This window comes from Eupeodes corollae, chromosome 3, assembly GCF_945859685.1.
Source record: "Eupeodes corollae chromosome 3, idEupCoro1.1, whole genome shotgun sequence".
Lineage (NCBI taxonomy): Eukaryota > Metazoa > Arthropoda > Insecta > Diptera > Syrphidae > Eupeodes > Eupeodes corollae.
The window spans coordinates 101,007,514-101,020,347 of NC_079149.1; positions in this window are offsets into that span (position 1 = coordinate 101,007,514).

Here is a 12,834-nt window from a genome sequence, read left to right on the forward strand (position 1 = left end):
AGTATGATTGAAGATGCGATAAAAAAAATGAACATTGATTTATGCTTAATATTCGGTTGGTCAACTCGCAATGAACTTGTACGTAATCCAGAAAAAACAAAAGCTATTAAAATATCTGAAAATAAACCCCACCTTGTAAATTTTCCACCCCTTTACTTGAACGCCTGCCAAATCGAATATGTCACAAATGCAAAAAACCTAGGTATAACTTTTAACAGTAGGCTAACGTGGGACACCCATATCGATACTGTTATCTCCAAAATGTATGCTTCACTTAGAGGACTATCTGCTCCTCAAGTTAAATTAAAGCTGGTTAAATCACTTATCATACCAATAACGTATGGGTGTGAGATATTTGCAGATCCTGACTCCAACTCGCTTCGTAAGCTAAAGGTAGCATTCAATGCCATTGCTGTTTGTTTTTAACTTCTGAAGATACGATCACGTTTCGTTTCAGGCTCGTCAACTTTTAAATTGCAACTTGAAAGCTTTTTTAAATATCGGTGTTGTTTGCTTCTCTTAATATGCTGTCAGACTGGGGAATAATCTTCCCAGTCACATGAGGTCTGGAATCGAACATAGAAGGTTTCATCAACTTTGTTTTGAATATTTCTCAAATTTGAACTGAGGTAACTTTTTTGTAATTAGGTAACTTTTTTGTAATTATTGTAATTTCTTCTTCTTGCGACTTTAGTTTTTAATGTTGTTTTTAATTAATTGTTATTGAATAAATTATAAATAGTTTGCTACAATGGTTTTAAACATAGTGTTTGCATACTTGCATTATCCCTAATAAATATTATATTATATCCTGTACTATTTATAAGTCAATCTTGATGTACAGCTGTTTTTTTTAATCAATAAATATCAAAATGTCAAATAAAATAAGTTAAGAAAGTTAAGAAAATCTTTTTTTTTTTTAAGAACATTCGTTAAGAATAGATTTTGAACTGAGAACTTCCAAGCTTTGACAATTAATTATCATTACATTGCGAAGGCTAAAACAACATAAGGGACTTCGTTTGTAGTCAACTTTAGCCTTTTAAAGTACATTTTGATCAAGGCAACTAGTAATTTTTTCAAGTGTCATACATTTCAAACTCGGAACTTTACTTCACTAACCTCTATCTTCAGTTGATCGTGATAAAAACCAAAAAAAAAACTTCTCAGGGAAGCTTCAAGTTAATTACGACTTATATTTTGTATTGTAGAGATATGTTACTTATTCCTTTTTCATTTTGTGAAGGAACTCTTTTAAACAAAACGTTAAATAGAATTGTGCATAAAATAAATAAATTACAACAAAATTTAACTTTTAGTTAAATAAAAAAACACGATCGGCCGTCATTTTGACATAAGTCCGATTGACTTGACAGTAAGGGTGATTATTCCTGATTAATTTTCCAATTGACTTTATTAAAAGGGAATTTTTCTTACAGCTTTGGCGAATCTGATACCAGAAACTTGCCTAACGTTACAGTTCCTTATATCGCCTGAAGCTGCACTTACATCTGTCAAGTGAGCTGTCATTTGGACTGTGACTTTTGAATCCGTCAAACTAAGACTAAAAAAAAAAAAAAAAATAAGACTAAACGAGCACTAAAACTTGAGTGATACAAGTGGTGCTAGTTCGCTACCAATTCAAGGCTGCCAGTGAGTGTTATGACTCTGCTTTCGAATGAGCGCGTTAGTGATTCTATGGGACCAATCTTTTTCAGCACTCGTACTGTGGCGAAGGTTCTTAAAGATCTTACTATTAATAAATCCACTGAAGAGATGTTCTTCAACGCTGGCAAAACCACTCTGTAAGCTTTTTCATCTGTTCTACTCCCCAGGTGTCATTTAGAGTGGATGGAAAATAGCATTTGTCCAGACCATCCCCAAAAAAGGCTAATTTTTTTCACCCTTTAATTACCGACCGATTGCCTTTTTGTCCCTTCTCTGAAACTCTGTTTAATTAGCAGCTCAGGAAATATCTTGAAGATCGAAAGCTGCTTAATGACCGACAATATGGATATGGCAGCAATAGGCTCACTGTTGATCTCATGGTTCAACTCACCGAACACTGCAGCAAATTTTACCGTCGTTTTGGAGAAAGCAAGATTATTGCACTTGATATATCAAAGGCATTTGATAAGGTTAGGGATCAAGATCTCTTCTTCATTGAATTAGTAATTACATTTCGGAACGTTCAATAGAAGTAATATTGGATGGATTTAAGTCTGAAAACAACAGAATAAATGCTGGTGTGCCCCAGGGTTCCGTTTTATCTTCAAACCTCTTCTCATTTTTATTAATGATCTCCTGTCTGCAACCTTTAATCCAATACATTTCTTTCTGACGATAGTACTCTTAGCTTTTCATATTCGTTTCAAGAAACATATCCCTCTTCTTCGGATGTGGAACTGCAATAACAAAATATGATAAACTCGTTAAATTCCGACCTAAACAGCATTGTACAATAGGAAATGAAAAAACATCTTGAAATTAAATGCTTCGAAAACCCAATGCTGTCTTTTATCGTTAATGCGAGACTTACTCCCCTTGCCATTATAGATGGATGGCCTTGCATCGAGAAGCCTGAACGTTTTGATATTCTCGGTATGTGCATCGGCAACCACATTTTGTGGAGCGTACGCTGGTGATCCTGCAACTTACTTAAGCCTCTTGGACAGCATTGACCGTAGAGCATTTAGATTCCTTCATTATTACCATCATAAGACCGTCGCTTGAACATCGTAGAAATGTTTCTTATCTCACCCTCTTTTACCGTTATCAGTTGCATTCCTCCCTTTAACAGTACAACCGTAATACTCGCGTTTCTAGAAATGCTCATCGAAATACAATCGAGCTCAATTTGGTTGTACAGCCAAGTACAGAGATTCGTTCTTTAGTCGTACTACGCGAATGTGGAATTCCTTACCACAGCCATTGCAATATTCAGGAATTCAAAACCAATGTGCACGGACACCTCCTTTTAACCCCTTTCTCCCTTTCATAGTGCTTACAATGTGTACATATAAAGGGTAGTAATATCCTCTTGATTGTTCTCTTATTATAAAAAAATAAACAACACATTGAAATTCTCAAACTTCACTATATTGACAATTTAGCTATCGCAGCTCAAAAACCAAAGAAATTGGATGGTGTGTCGGTCGCTCGGGAAAAGAATTTTTTGACTACTAGATTTAAACTATTGGAAAAAGTTAGTGATGTGAAAAATCGAAAACGTTTGCGTTACTCAAAAATAATATAATAAAATAATAATATATAATTCCGTAGTGTTGACAAAAAGATTTCAAGATTTATCATTGTTATTTGGAATACTACAAACGATTTACACCGTATTTTAGGTCTTAAAGCTTTTATTGTTTAGTTAACTCAAGAACTTAAACTGGTCGATCACTAGTAACACTGTATGCGGCGAAGGTAATGTCATTTTTTTTTTATAATAAACGGGCACCCAATCGGTTATTAATACCCTTAACATGTTTGAAGTTTAAACACAGTGCGAGCTTTAGGAAAATAGGGAAGGATTTAAGAGAAGATACCGATGCACATTGGTCTTTAAGCTTGGAATATCAAAATTGTACTTAAAAACAGAGCTGGGTAAAGCATTCCACATTCACAATGTGCGGTTAAAAAAAGAATCTCTATACTTCACGGTACGTCCGAAATTGAGCTCAAGGTTAAAGTGATGTGCATTCCTAGAAGTACGAGTATTTCCGCTGAATTGTTTAAGGGGGGAATGCAACTGGGAATGCAACTGGCTAATTCGATAGAACACTGTTTATAAAAATATCGGTAGACCAACGAACGACATGAAACATTGCGTCGGTGTTCAAGTGACGTAATTGTTTCGGTTATAGTTCTATCGCCTATCATTTTCAAAGCCCTTTTTGGATCCTGTCCAAAGTACTTACTTAGGGGCACCTGACTAAATAGGCGAGTTATATTCAAGTTTTGGACGAATGAAAGCTTTGTTAATTACAGCCAGATCAGAAGAGGTGAAAAATTGTTTGCACCGTCGGAGAAATCCTAAGCACTTGGACCTTACTTTTTCGAAAATGAGGCTAGTTCAGCTGTAACGATAAATCGATTGAGCTGATAAACTATATGATTTATGATTTTTTATCAGTAAGGAATTTTAAGATATTGGTGTGGATGACGTTTGAAGACGTCCAGAACTACGTGCCACACAAGCAACGAAGCAATATCAAATTTATAAGAATAATTTTGTGACCGTTGTATTTCTCTAAAGTCTTTTGTCTCTATACCGAAATTAAACCCATATCAAAATTGAAACCCTTTGAACTTTTTCTTTTTAAGCATCGACTCTTAAAGCCATAGCCTTTGTAATAAAGCGTTGCACTTCAAAATCCGTCCGGACCATTAAAATCTATAACTGTAGAAATAATGACTGTGAGAACAAGAGTTGGGAGGTAGGTCTTTTCGCCAAAACCTTTGGGCCTTAAAACTTTTTTGGGATTTATGTAAATCCAAATAAAAATAATTGTTCGGTTTTATTTGTCCAATAAGATACCACCTAATTAAAAATATCGTGTACCCCTAAAATTGTTTTATCGCCCTAAAACTTTTTCAAAAGAGCCCAAAAGCCCAAAATCAGTGTCAAATTTGCAAAATCAATTTTTTCAAAATATTTTATATCGCTAAATTACTAATTGACATATCGCCCAAAAGATGTGAACATTTGGGCATTTTTAAAAATTTGTTTATTTTGTGAAACTATGATGTTTTGAGTTTTAAATTTTATTTTCGGAACTCCAGATTCCTTAAATGCAAAGAAAGTTTCCATACATCCAAATTTGCATCTACCCCAAATCCTCAACTGTTTATAAGCGTCTCAAAGGCCACCCTCCCAAAATGTTTGCTCCATACAAATTTTGGGCATTATGACATTTCTTAATTTGGGAGTTACGACATTGAAAGTTGGTTTGGGTGATAAGACATTTTCATTGGGCTTTGTGACATTTACTTAGTGATATTTTGTATGACGTTAATATTTTTTGGACTTAATTTCCTTTTATGACTTGGGTTATATATCGTTGGGTGATAAAACATAAGGAACGGTAGAAATCATAATCGTACTGCCCAAAATAATTGTCACAGAGCCCAACCCATATGTCATAAAACATAAATTCCAAATTAAAAATTATTTTAGAGAAACGACATTAGGTTTGAGTTGTTTAGCTTTTTGGGCTTTGTGACCAATTTTATGCTTTATGACTTTTAAGATCTTTGAGTTATAAAAAAGAAAAGACTTAACGTCCGAGAGATGGCGTGAGCCAGCCCACTACTTCTTGTACAAAATGTAACTTCGTTGTAATTGAAATCACACCTACTTTTTCCCTTAAATAGGATACGTAAAAACCACCACAGCAAGGTAGGAAAACACCAAATTTAAGCCAGCTATCCTTTCTAACATAGCAGTACCCGTGGCATAATGGTTAGTGCGTTGGACTGTCATGCAAGGGGTCTTGGGTTCAATCCCTGCCTGTGCCACCTTAATTTTAAAAAAACAATTTTTGCGGGTACTGCCTCTTGCGAGGAATTGACAAATCCTTCAAGGGTAAATCTTGTCATGAAAAAGTGCTTTCTCAACCTAGCCGTTCGGATTCGGCCTAAAATTGTAGGTCCCTTCCATTCCTGACAACAGTGCTCGCACACAGGAATGGTTGAGAGTTGTAAGTCACTTGGCCCTGGTTTACAACGGACTGTTGCGCCACCCCATAATAAAAAATCCCTTCTAACAGAAGCTCTAGAAAACGCAACAACCCAACAAAAGGTGTTGATAGCTAGTTTAAGCTGTTAATAGCGGGTGAAAACTGTCGATAGCCAGCAAAAGTCTTTATCATGTAAATACTTCCGGAGAGAAGCCAACATCCCAGAGTTAACATCCGACTGTCTAGTAGTCTAGTCAACTTAAGCTTCTTTATGCTTACTTAAAATAGTACTTTAGAATCTGGATAGCGAAATCTAGATGAGCTTAGACAACAATAAGAACATAACATCCTAGATGAAGGAGTCATAGAAAACTGAATTTTTCAGATGCCCACCATTTTATATTTAAATTTTATTGAAAGAAAGCCCTTCATGAAAAGCCCGGCATTAAGGTTCAAGTTGGAAGTTTTTGTTTTTATCTATACCCTACCTGTAGAGATTCTTGAAATGACAGTTTCTTATTACATAACAAAGAATCAGATGTAAGTTCTCAGGAGTATCAATTGGAAGTTTCCGATGTGTTGCTAACTCAGAATCTTCTATTTTATTGTAAATATAAGCTCAATCCATCCATAAACTTCGAATTGAGCTTGTCGGACTTAACCTACTCAAATAAGGAAATATGTCACGACAAATATTTGGGTATAATTGTAAATTGAGATAAAACCAATCCACCAAAGCACCAAAACCATAGGTTTGACAGCCTAAATCGATAAAAAGTGATTCATATACAATCTTCTTTCTCTAGGTATGCGCCTTGCGTACCTTTCAAGCCATCAAACGAAAACCAACTGCTACTCTTTTTATTATACGTATGAATATAAAGAAATACAAATAATAAATTGTGCGAAAACCCGGCAATATTTACAACTGTCAGCGCAGAAACCACATTTATTTTGCCTTGGTCTCTGATTTTCATCCATTAAAATATCTACTATAAAAAAGTATCTATATGTGTCCATAGATAGTTATAGACCTTATCTATATATTTGCTATACATTGCTATACAACAGGCATATCCTTTAGTTTTGCTTGTTTTTATATCAAGGACATGGTCGTTTTATTGATTTGTGTATTATGTCCTTATGTTTTTGTTGTTGGTGTGCTTCTGCTTCTGCTTCTACTTTTATTTGCGGAAAAGGATGCCAAGAAGAAGCTTCTCTCATAGGAAAAGACACGTTCCAAACTATTTGCTAAAAAGGACAACCGGAAGAAGAAGCAACACAACATTCAATACATATACAATATACATGTATATATGTATGTATGTAGCTGACATATAAAATATATATTTTATTGTATGTATGTATGAATGTATATGAAACACTTAACACATCGTTGTTGGTCGGAAATGACGTCCTTTTCATCGTCATCGTCGTCATTACCGTCAACGTCATCATTGAGATCGTTATTATCTTCGCAAGTATGGACGTCGTCGTCGTCGTCAACATTCTCATCGTCCTTGTTGCTACAAGATACAATTTCTGTTTCATCAATGGGGTTGGGTGGTATGTGATGTGAAGAGGTGGCGACGGAAGGAAGGAAGGAAAAGACAGTCTAAAGCCAGAGTGCAAAACCATTTTCCAAACCAGCCTCAGCTTCAGCCTCTGCGTCTTCAAACAAAACATACAATCATAAGGCCCCATCCTTTTTTTTTAAATAGGGAAGGCAGATCCTTTCCACTCTCATTCCTCCACTTTCTCTTTCTCGCTCTATCTCTCTCTCACTCTGTGATGTCTACTCTGGCAATTGACAGTCTTAAATGTAATCGATTGACATTCTGTTAATAGTGAACGTGACAAAAGAGCTCCCGTTGTCATCGTTGCTGTCGTCTTCTATGTCCTCGTGTCATCAGCATCAGCTTCGTCAGCTGTTGTATGAGTATATGCGGAAGCTGTAGCTGTAGCGGTATAGCACAAAGCGGTACCTACGGAGGGTGATGGTGGATCCTATCCTGGATGGGTACTTGAAGTTTCTATTCTCATTTGATTTTATTTAATTTTTTTTTATAATGGTGCACCATAAGGGTACGATTGCATTAAGGACCCAAAGGACACCTTATATGCCATCCATATAGGGCATCACAATGACAATCCAATTATGTAGGATTGAACTTTTAAACCAATTAACATAAATGACAATAGGTAAAGGTAATTGTCTGTAAATTAATTCGGCAATAATTGAAAGCGGAATTTTATGTCAAAGCAACTAAGTAGGTAGCTTTTTGGAATTCTTTATTAGATAGAAGGTTTGGTCTTGTAGGTATTTATCACGATGACGATGAAGATGTCGACACGAAGTATAGAGAAATGGTTTTAAAGGAATTTAAAAGAATGTTATGGAGGTTTAGAGATGCAACACATATATTTGGTGGGTAAGTTAATATGATATAAATTTAATCAAAGTTTAGAGGAATTTTACATCAGGTATGAGGAAGTAGCAGGAAGAAGGAAAATTTGGGAAGATGTTCTTTAACAGGTTTTATATGTTTCTTATCCGATTTACATTTCACCTTCCATTATCGTAGTATAGGATAGTAATTGTCTTTTAACGAGTTCTGGTTTTGGTTTTCAACATACCTATAGAATAGTTACATATTTTTGGTAAGACACTCAAAGTAACTAAGACAATAACGAAATTCTTGCGGTTTTTAAGAAATGAAGGTAATAATGTCAACTTTGTTTTCAGCGAAACAAAAAAATATGCTAACACACATGTAATATAGAACTATTCAAAATATGTATATTCAAAAAATATTTTTGGTTGCTATGAAATCCAGGGGATAAAAATCAAATGGGTTGAAATCGGCTAAGGTAAAAAGAATTGTTACATTTTTGATAGCCGAATTTCGATTATAACCGATTTCTTCATCTATGTGGTGCAAGATAATTCAACTGAATTCAGTTTTAATGAACAATATCCAATACTTAGTGTTCAAAAAATGGTTGTCATGGTGACTTTTTGAAGTGGTTTTAATATTAGATCTATAAATAAAAAAGAGTCTGGGATGCGACCCACAAAGATAACTTCCCATCTTGTCTGTCGATTTGTCTTGCTTAAAAGTTTGTCTATACTTTTTGTACTCGTATCAATTTTAACTAAATTTGCGTACGTTTTTTTGTAGATTTTATTTTTTATGAAAAAACGGACTGTTGGATTTTTATATAAAAATTACTTAATATTGAAAACAATATTTTCTGTGAAATAAAATAAGTTTGAAGCCAATATTTTAAATTTTGGAAAAGCTATTTAAGCTGAAAGTAAATGTTTACCAAGTTTTAGTATTGTTTTTTTTTTTTAGAGTTTTATATTTTGTAAAAAAACTGGCAATTTGAATTTTTTTAAAAATCTTACCAAATGTTGAAAATAATATTTCTTATAAGATAAAATTAGTTTGAAGCCAATATTTTAAATTTTTGAAGAGTTTTTTGAGTCGAAAATCAATTTTTACCAACTTTTGGTAAATTTTTTTAGGTTTTTAATTTTTTGTAAAAAAACTGTCAATTCGATTATTTTCAAACTTTGTCCTAATGTTGAAATCAATATTCCTTATAAGCAAAAATTATAAGAAGCTATTATCTCAAATTTTTGAAAAGATATTTGAGTCGAAAATCAATTTTTACCAACTTTCGTTATTTTTTTTTGGTTTTCAATTTTTTGTAAAAAAAAACTGTCAATTCGACTTTTTTCAAAATGTTACTGAGTTGACAACAATATTTTTTGAAAGATAACAGTAAATTTTGATATTTGAGTGGAAAATCAATTATTACCAACTTTTATATATATATTTTTTTTGGTTTTTTATTTTTTGTAAAAAAACTGTCAATTCGATTTTTCTCAACATTTTTCAAAATGTTAAAAATAATATTTCTTATAAAATAAAATAAGTTTGAAGCCCGAATTTCAAGTTTTTGAAAAGATATTTGAATCGATATTCAATTTTTACGAACTTTAAGTAATGTTTTTTTTTAGATTTTTATTTTTTATAAAAAAAACTGTCAATTCGATTTTTCTCAAAATTTTATCATTATCAAACATTATTTTTCGTTGCACAAAATTGTTTTAGAGATGAACTCGTATTTCAGTCGTAAAATTTTAGAGGTTACAATTTTTTTTTCAGTTTTATTGATTTATAAAAAAAAAAACCGTTATATTGATTTTTTTTCAAGAAATGTACCTGTTTGGTATCACGTTACAATATATTATATAAAGTTCAATTCAAGTGTCTAGCGTTTTTGGTTCGTAAGATATTTAGGGTTAACCAAAATGTTCATCTTTTTTTCAAACTGCTATGGTAAAAAAACCACCCACGCAATTTTGTTGAGAGCCCTTTCTGCATTTTTCTGCCTTTTTATCTGTATAACAAAATTTATTTAAAGTCGATATCTCTTCTGGTTCTTGAGCTATGGACGACGAAAAAACGTCTCGAACGTACGGACGTACGGACGTACAAACGTACGTACACACGCACGCATAGACATCTTTCTAAAAATCTTTTATTTCGACTCTAGGGACCTTGAAACGTCGAGAAATGTCAAAATTTTCAATTTGACAAATCGGACCCATTACAATAACTTCCTATGGGAAGTTAAAAAATAGTGAATATCGAAAACAATATTTTCTGTGAAATAAAAAAAAGTTTGAAGACATTATTTTTAATTTTTGAAAAGCTATTTGAGTCGAAAGTAAATGTTTACCAAGTCTTAGTATTGTTTTGGACAGGTTTTTTATTTTTTCTAAAAATACTGTCAATTTAATTTCACAATTTTGTTGAATGTTGACAACAATATTTTTTAATAAACAAAAATAGTTAAATACAAAAATCTCAAAGTTTTGAAAAAGTATTTGAGTCCAAAATCAATTTTTAACAATCTTTTTTTTAAATTTTCTCTTAAGTTTTTATTTTTTTGTAAAAAAACTGTCAATTTAATTTTTATCAAAATTTTACCGAATATTGAAAACAATATTTCTTATGAGATAATATAAGTTTGAAGCCATAGTCTCAAGTTTTTGAAAAGAACTTTGAGTATAATGTTTCTTTTCGGTTTTTATTTTAAAAAAATTGTCAATTTGATTTTTCTTAAAATTTTACCAGATATTAAAAACGTTTGCTTTCGTTGCACAAAATTTTTTTGGAGACCAAATCATTTTTTATTTGTTAAATTTTCGAGGTGACAAATTATTTTAGTTTTTTTTCAATTTACAAAAAAACGTTTATTTGATTTGTTTTCATAAATATACTTGTTTGGTATCACGTTACAATATATAATATTAAATTTAATCATTCGTTCCTGAGATATTTAGAGTTAACCAACCTTTTTCAACTTTTTTTAAAACTACTATGGTAAAAAAACCACCCACGCAATTTTTCTGCATTGTTATCTGTACGTGTATAATTGTACATATAACAAACTTTATTTAAAGTCGATATATCTTCTAGTTCTGGAGTTATGGACGATGGAATAAACTTCGCGACCGTACGTTCACCCGCATAAGCAGGCATCTCTCTAAAAAGTCTCTTATATCGACTTTAGAGACCTTGAAACGCCGAGATATGTCAAATTTTTCAATTTGACAAATCGGACCTATTACAATAAGCTCCTATGGGAATTTTATTCTTATTTTGTTGTATCCTTTTTCTGAAATGTTTGTACAGTCTTAAACATTCATAGTATTAAGAACAAAACCCGAAGCTTGATATACATACATAAGTTTTACCAACTTCTTAGAACCAAGCTTTCTGTATAAAAATAAGGCAATGCTGCTTGGTATTGGAGGCATGAATGATCTGGGACGCACAACTGATAAAATGCTATGCCCTATTGCGATGCACTTCCTTTTTCTATTTTCATTGTTCTGTTTTTTTACAAGAGTTTCCAGAAACGTTTTTAGGGTTTTAAGTACACAATCGTCATTAACGTGTTTGAAAAAATCATCACATGTTTTCCTTAAATGCCGATAGAGTTTTTTTCAAACAAAAGCAAGTACAAACAAATTAGCATCATATTTCTTAAGGAAATTTAATAAGCGTAGAAGATTATTTTTTGATACGACATATAGTTTTCAAGATAAACCCAAAAAACCGAAAAACCGTATGTTTTTCTTCACTGCCGCTAGAGTTATTTTGTAAAGTGTAAGAGATAGGAAAAAATTCACGGAATATTTTTTTTATTAAATTTCATGAGCTTTAATTTTGTTGAACAACATTTTTTGAAACGACAATTATTTTCCGAGATAAACGTACAAATCTGAAACAAACTCCGTGTTTCTCTGAACTGCCGCTAGAGTTCACGTCGGATTCTTGGAGACTTTTTTTGGGTCATCACCAGACATCCCTTAGTAAGTGTGCCAAGTTGCAAAACTGCTGAATTTTTTTTGAGGTGAAAACCTTTATTAACTGGACTATATTTTTGTTTTTATTATTTCAGAGACTTATAAATTATCATAGGTACATACAGTGGTGGACACGAATTTAGCACATTCAAAAGAGTACAAGTATTTTTCTACTTTCAATTTTTATGTTGTTACTATGACTACCTTATATGGTAATAAAATTGTGTAAATGATTGAAAAGTAAAATACCGTTTTGCGAAAAATGAAGATTGTTTGTGAATTGCGTTGTTTTTAGCTGGACATAAATTAAGCGCGTTTTGCAATAAAAGAGTGTATTTTTAATTTTTTAGTTTTTTTTTAAAGAGAATAATAATTTTTGAGGCAATTGAATATTTTTTTAATGATCTCTATTAAAAAAAAATTAAAAAAATGAATTCGTCATGGCAAAAGGAAAATGGTGCTCAAAGTAAAAAAGAAGTCTGATCTTAAAAATGAAGTCAAAAAAGCGGACGGTAACAGACATTTCGAGGTTGTTAGAATGCTCCAGGAAGCTGGTTTATAATGCCCTCCGTTATTTCAAAAAATTTGGAGTGATTGAAAACGTTAAACAAAACCCCCGGGTCAGAAAGACAACTACAAATGAAGATAGAATTATTTATAGGTTATCGACCAAGGATCCGTTTAAGACTTCCAGTGCCATTCGAAGCCAACTTTCCACTAACTATGGAGTAAAGGATTCCTCAAGGACTATAAGACGCC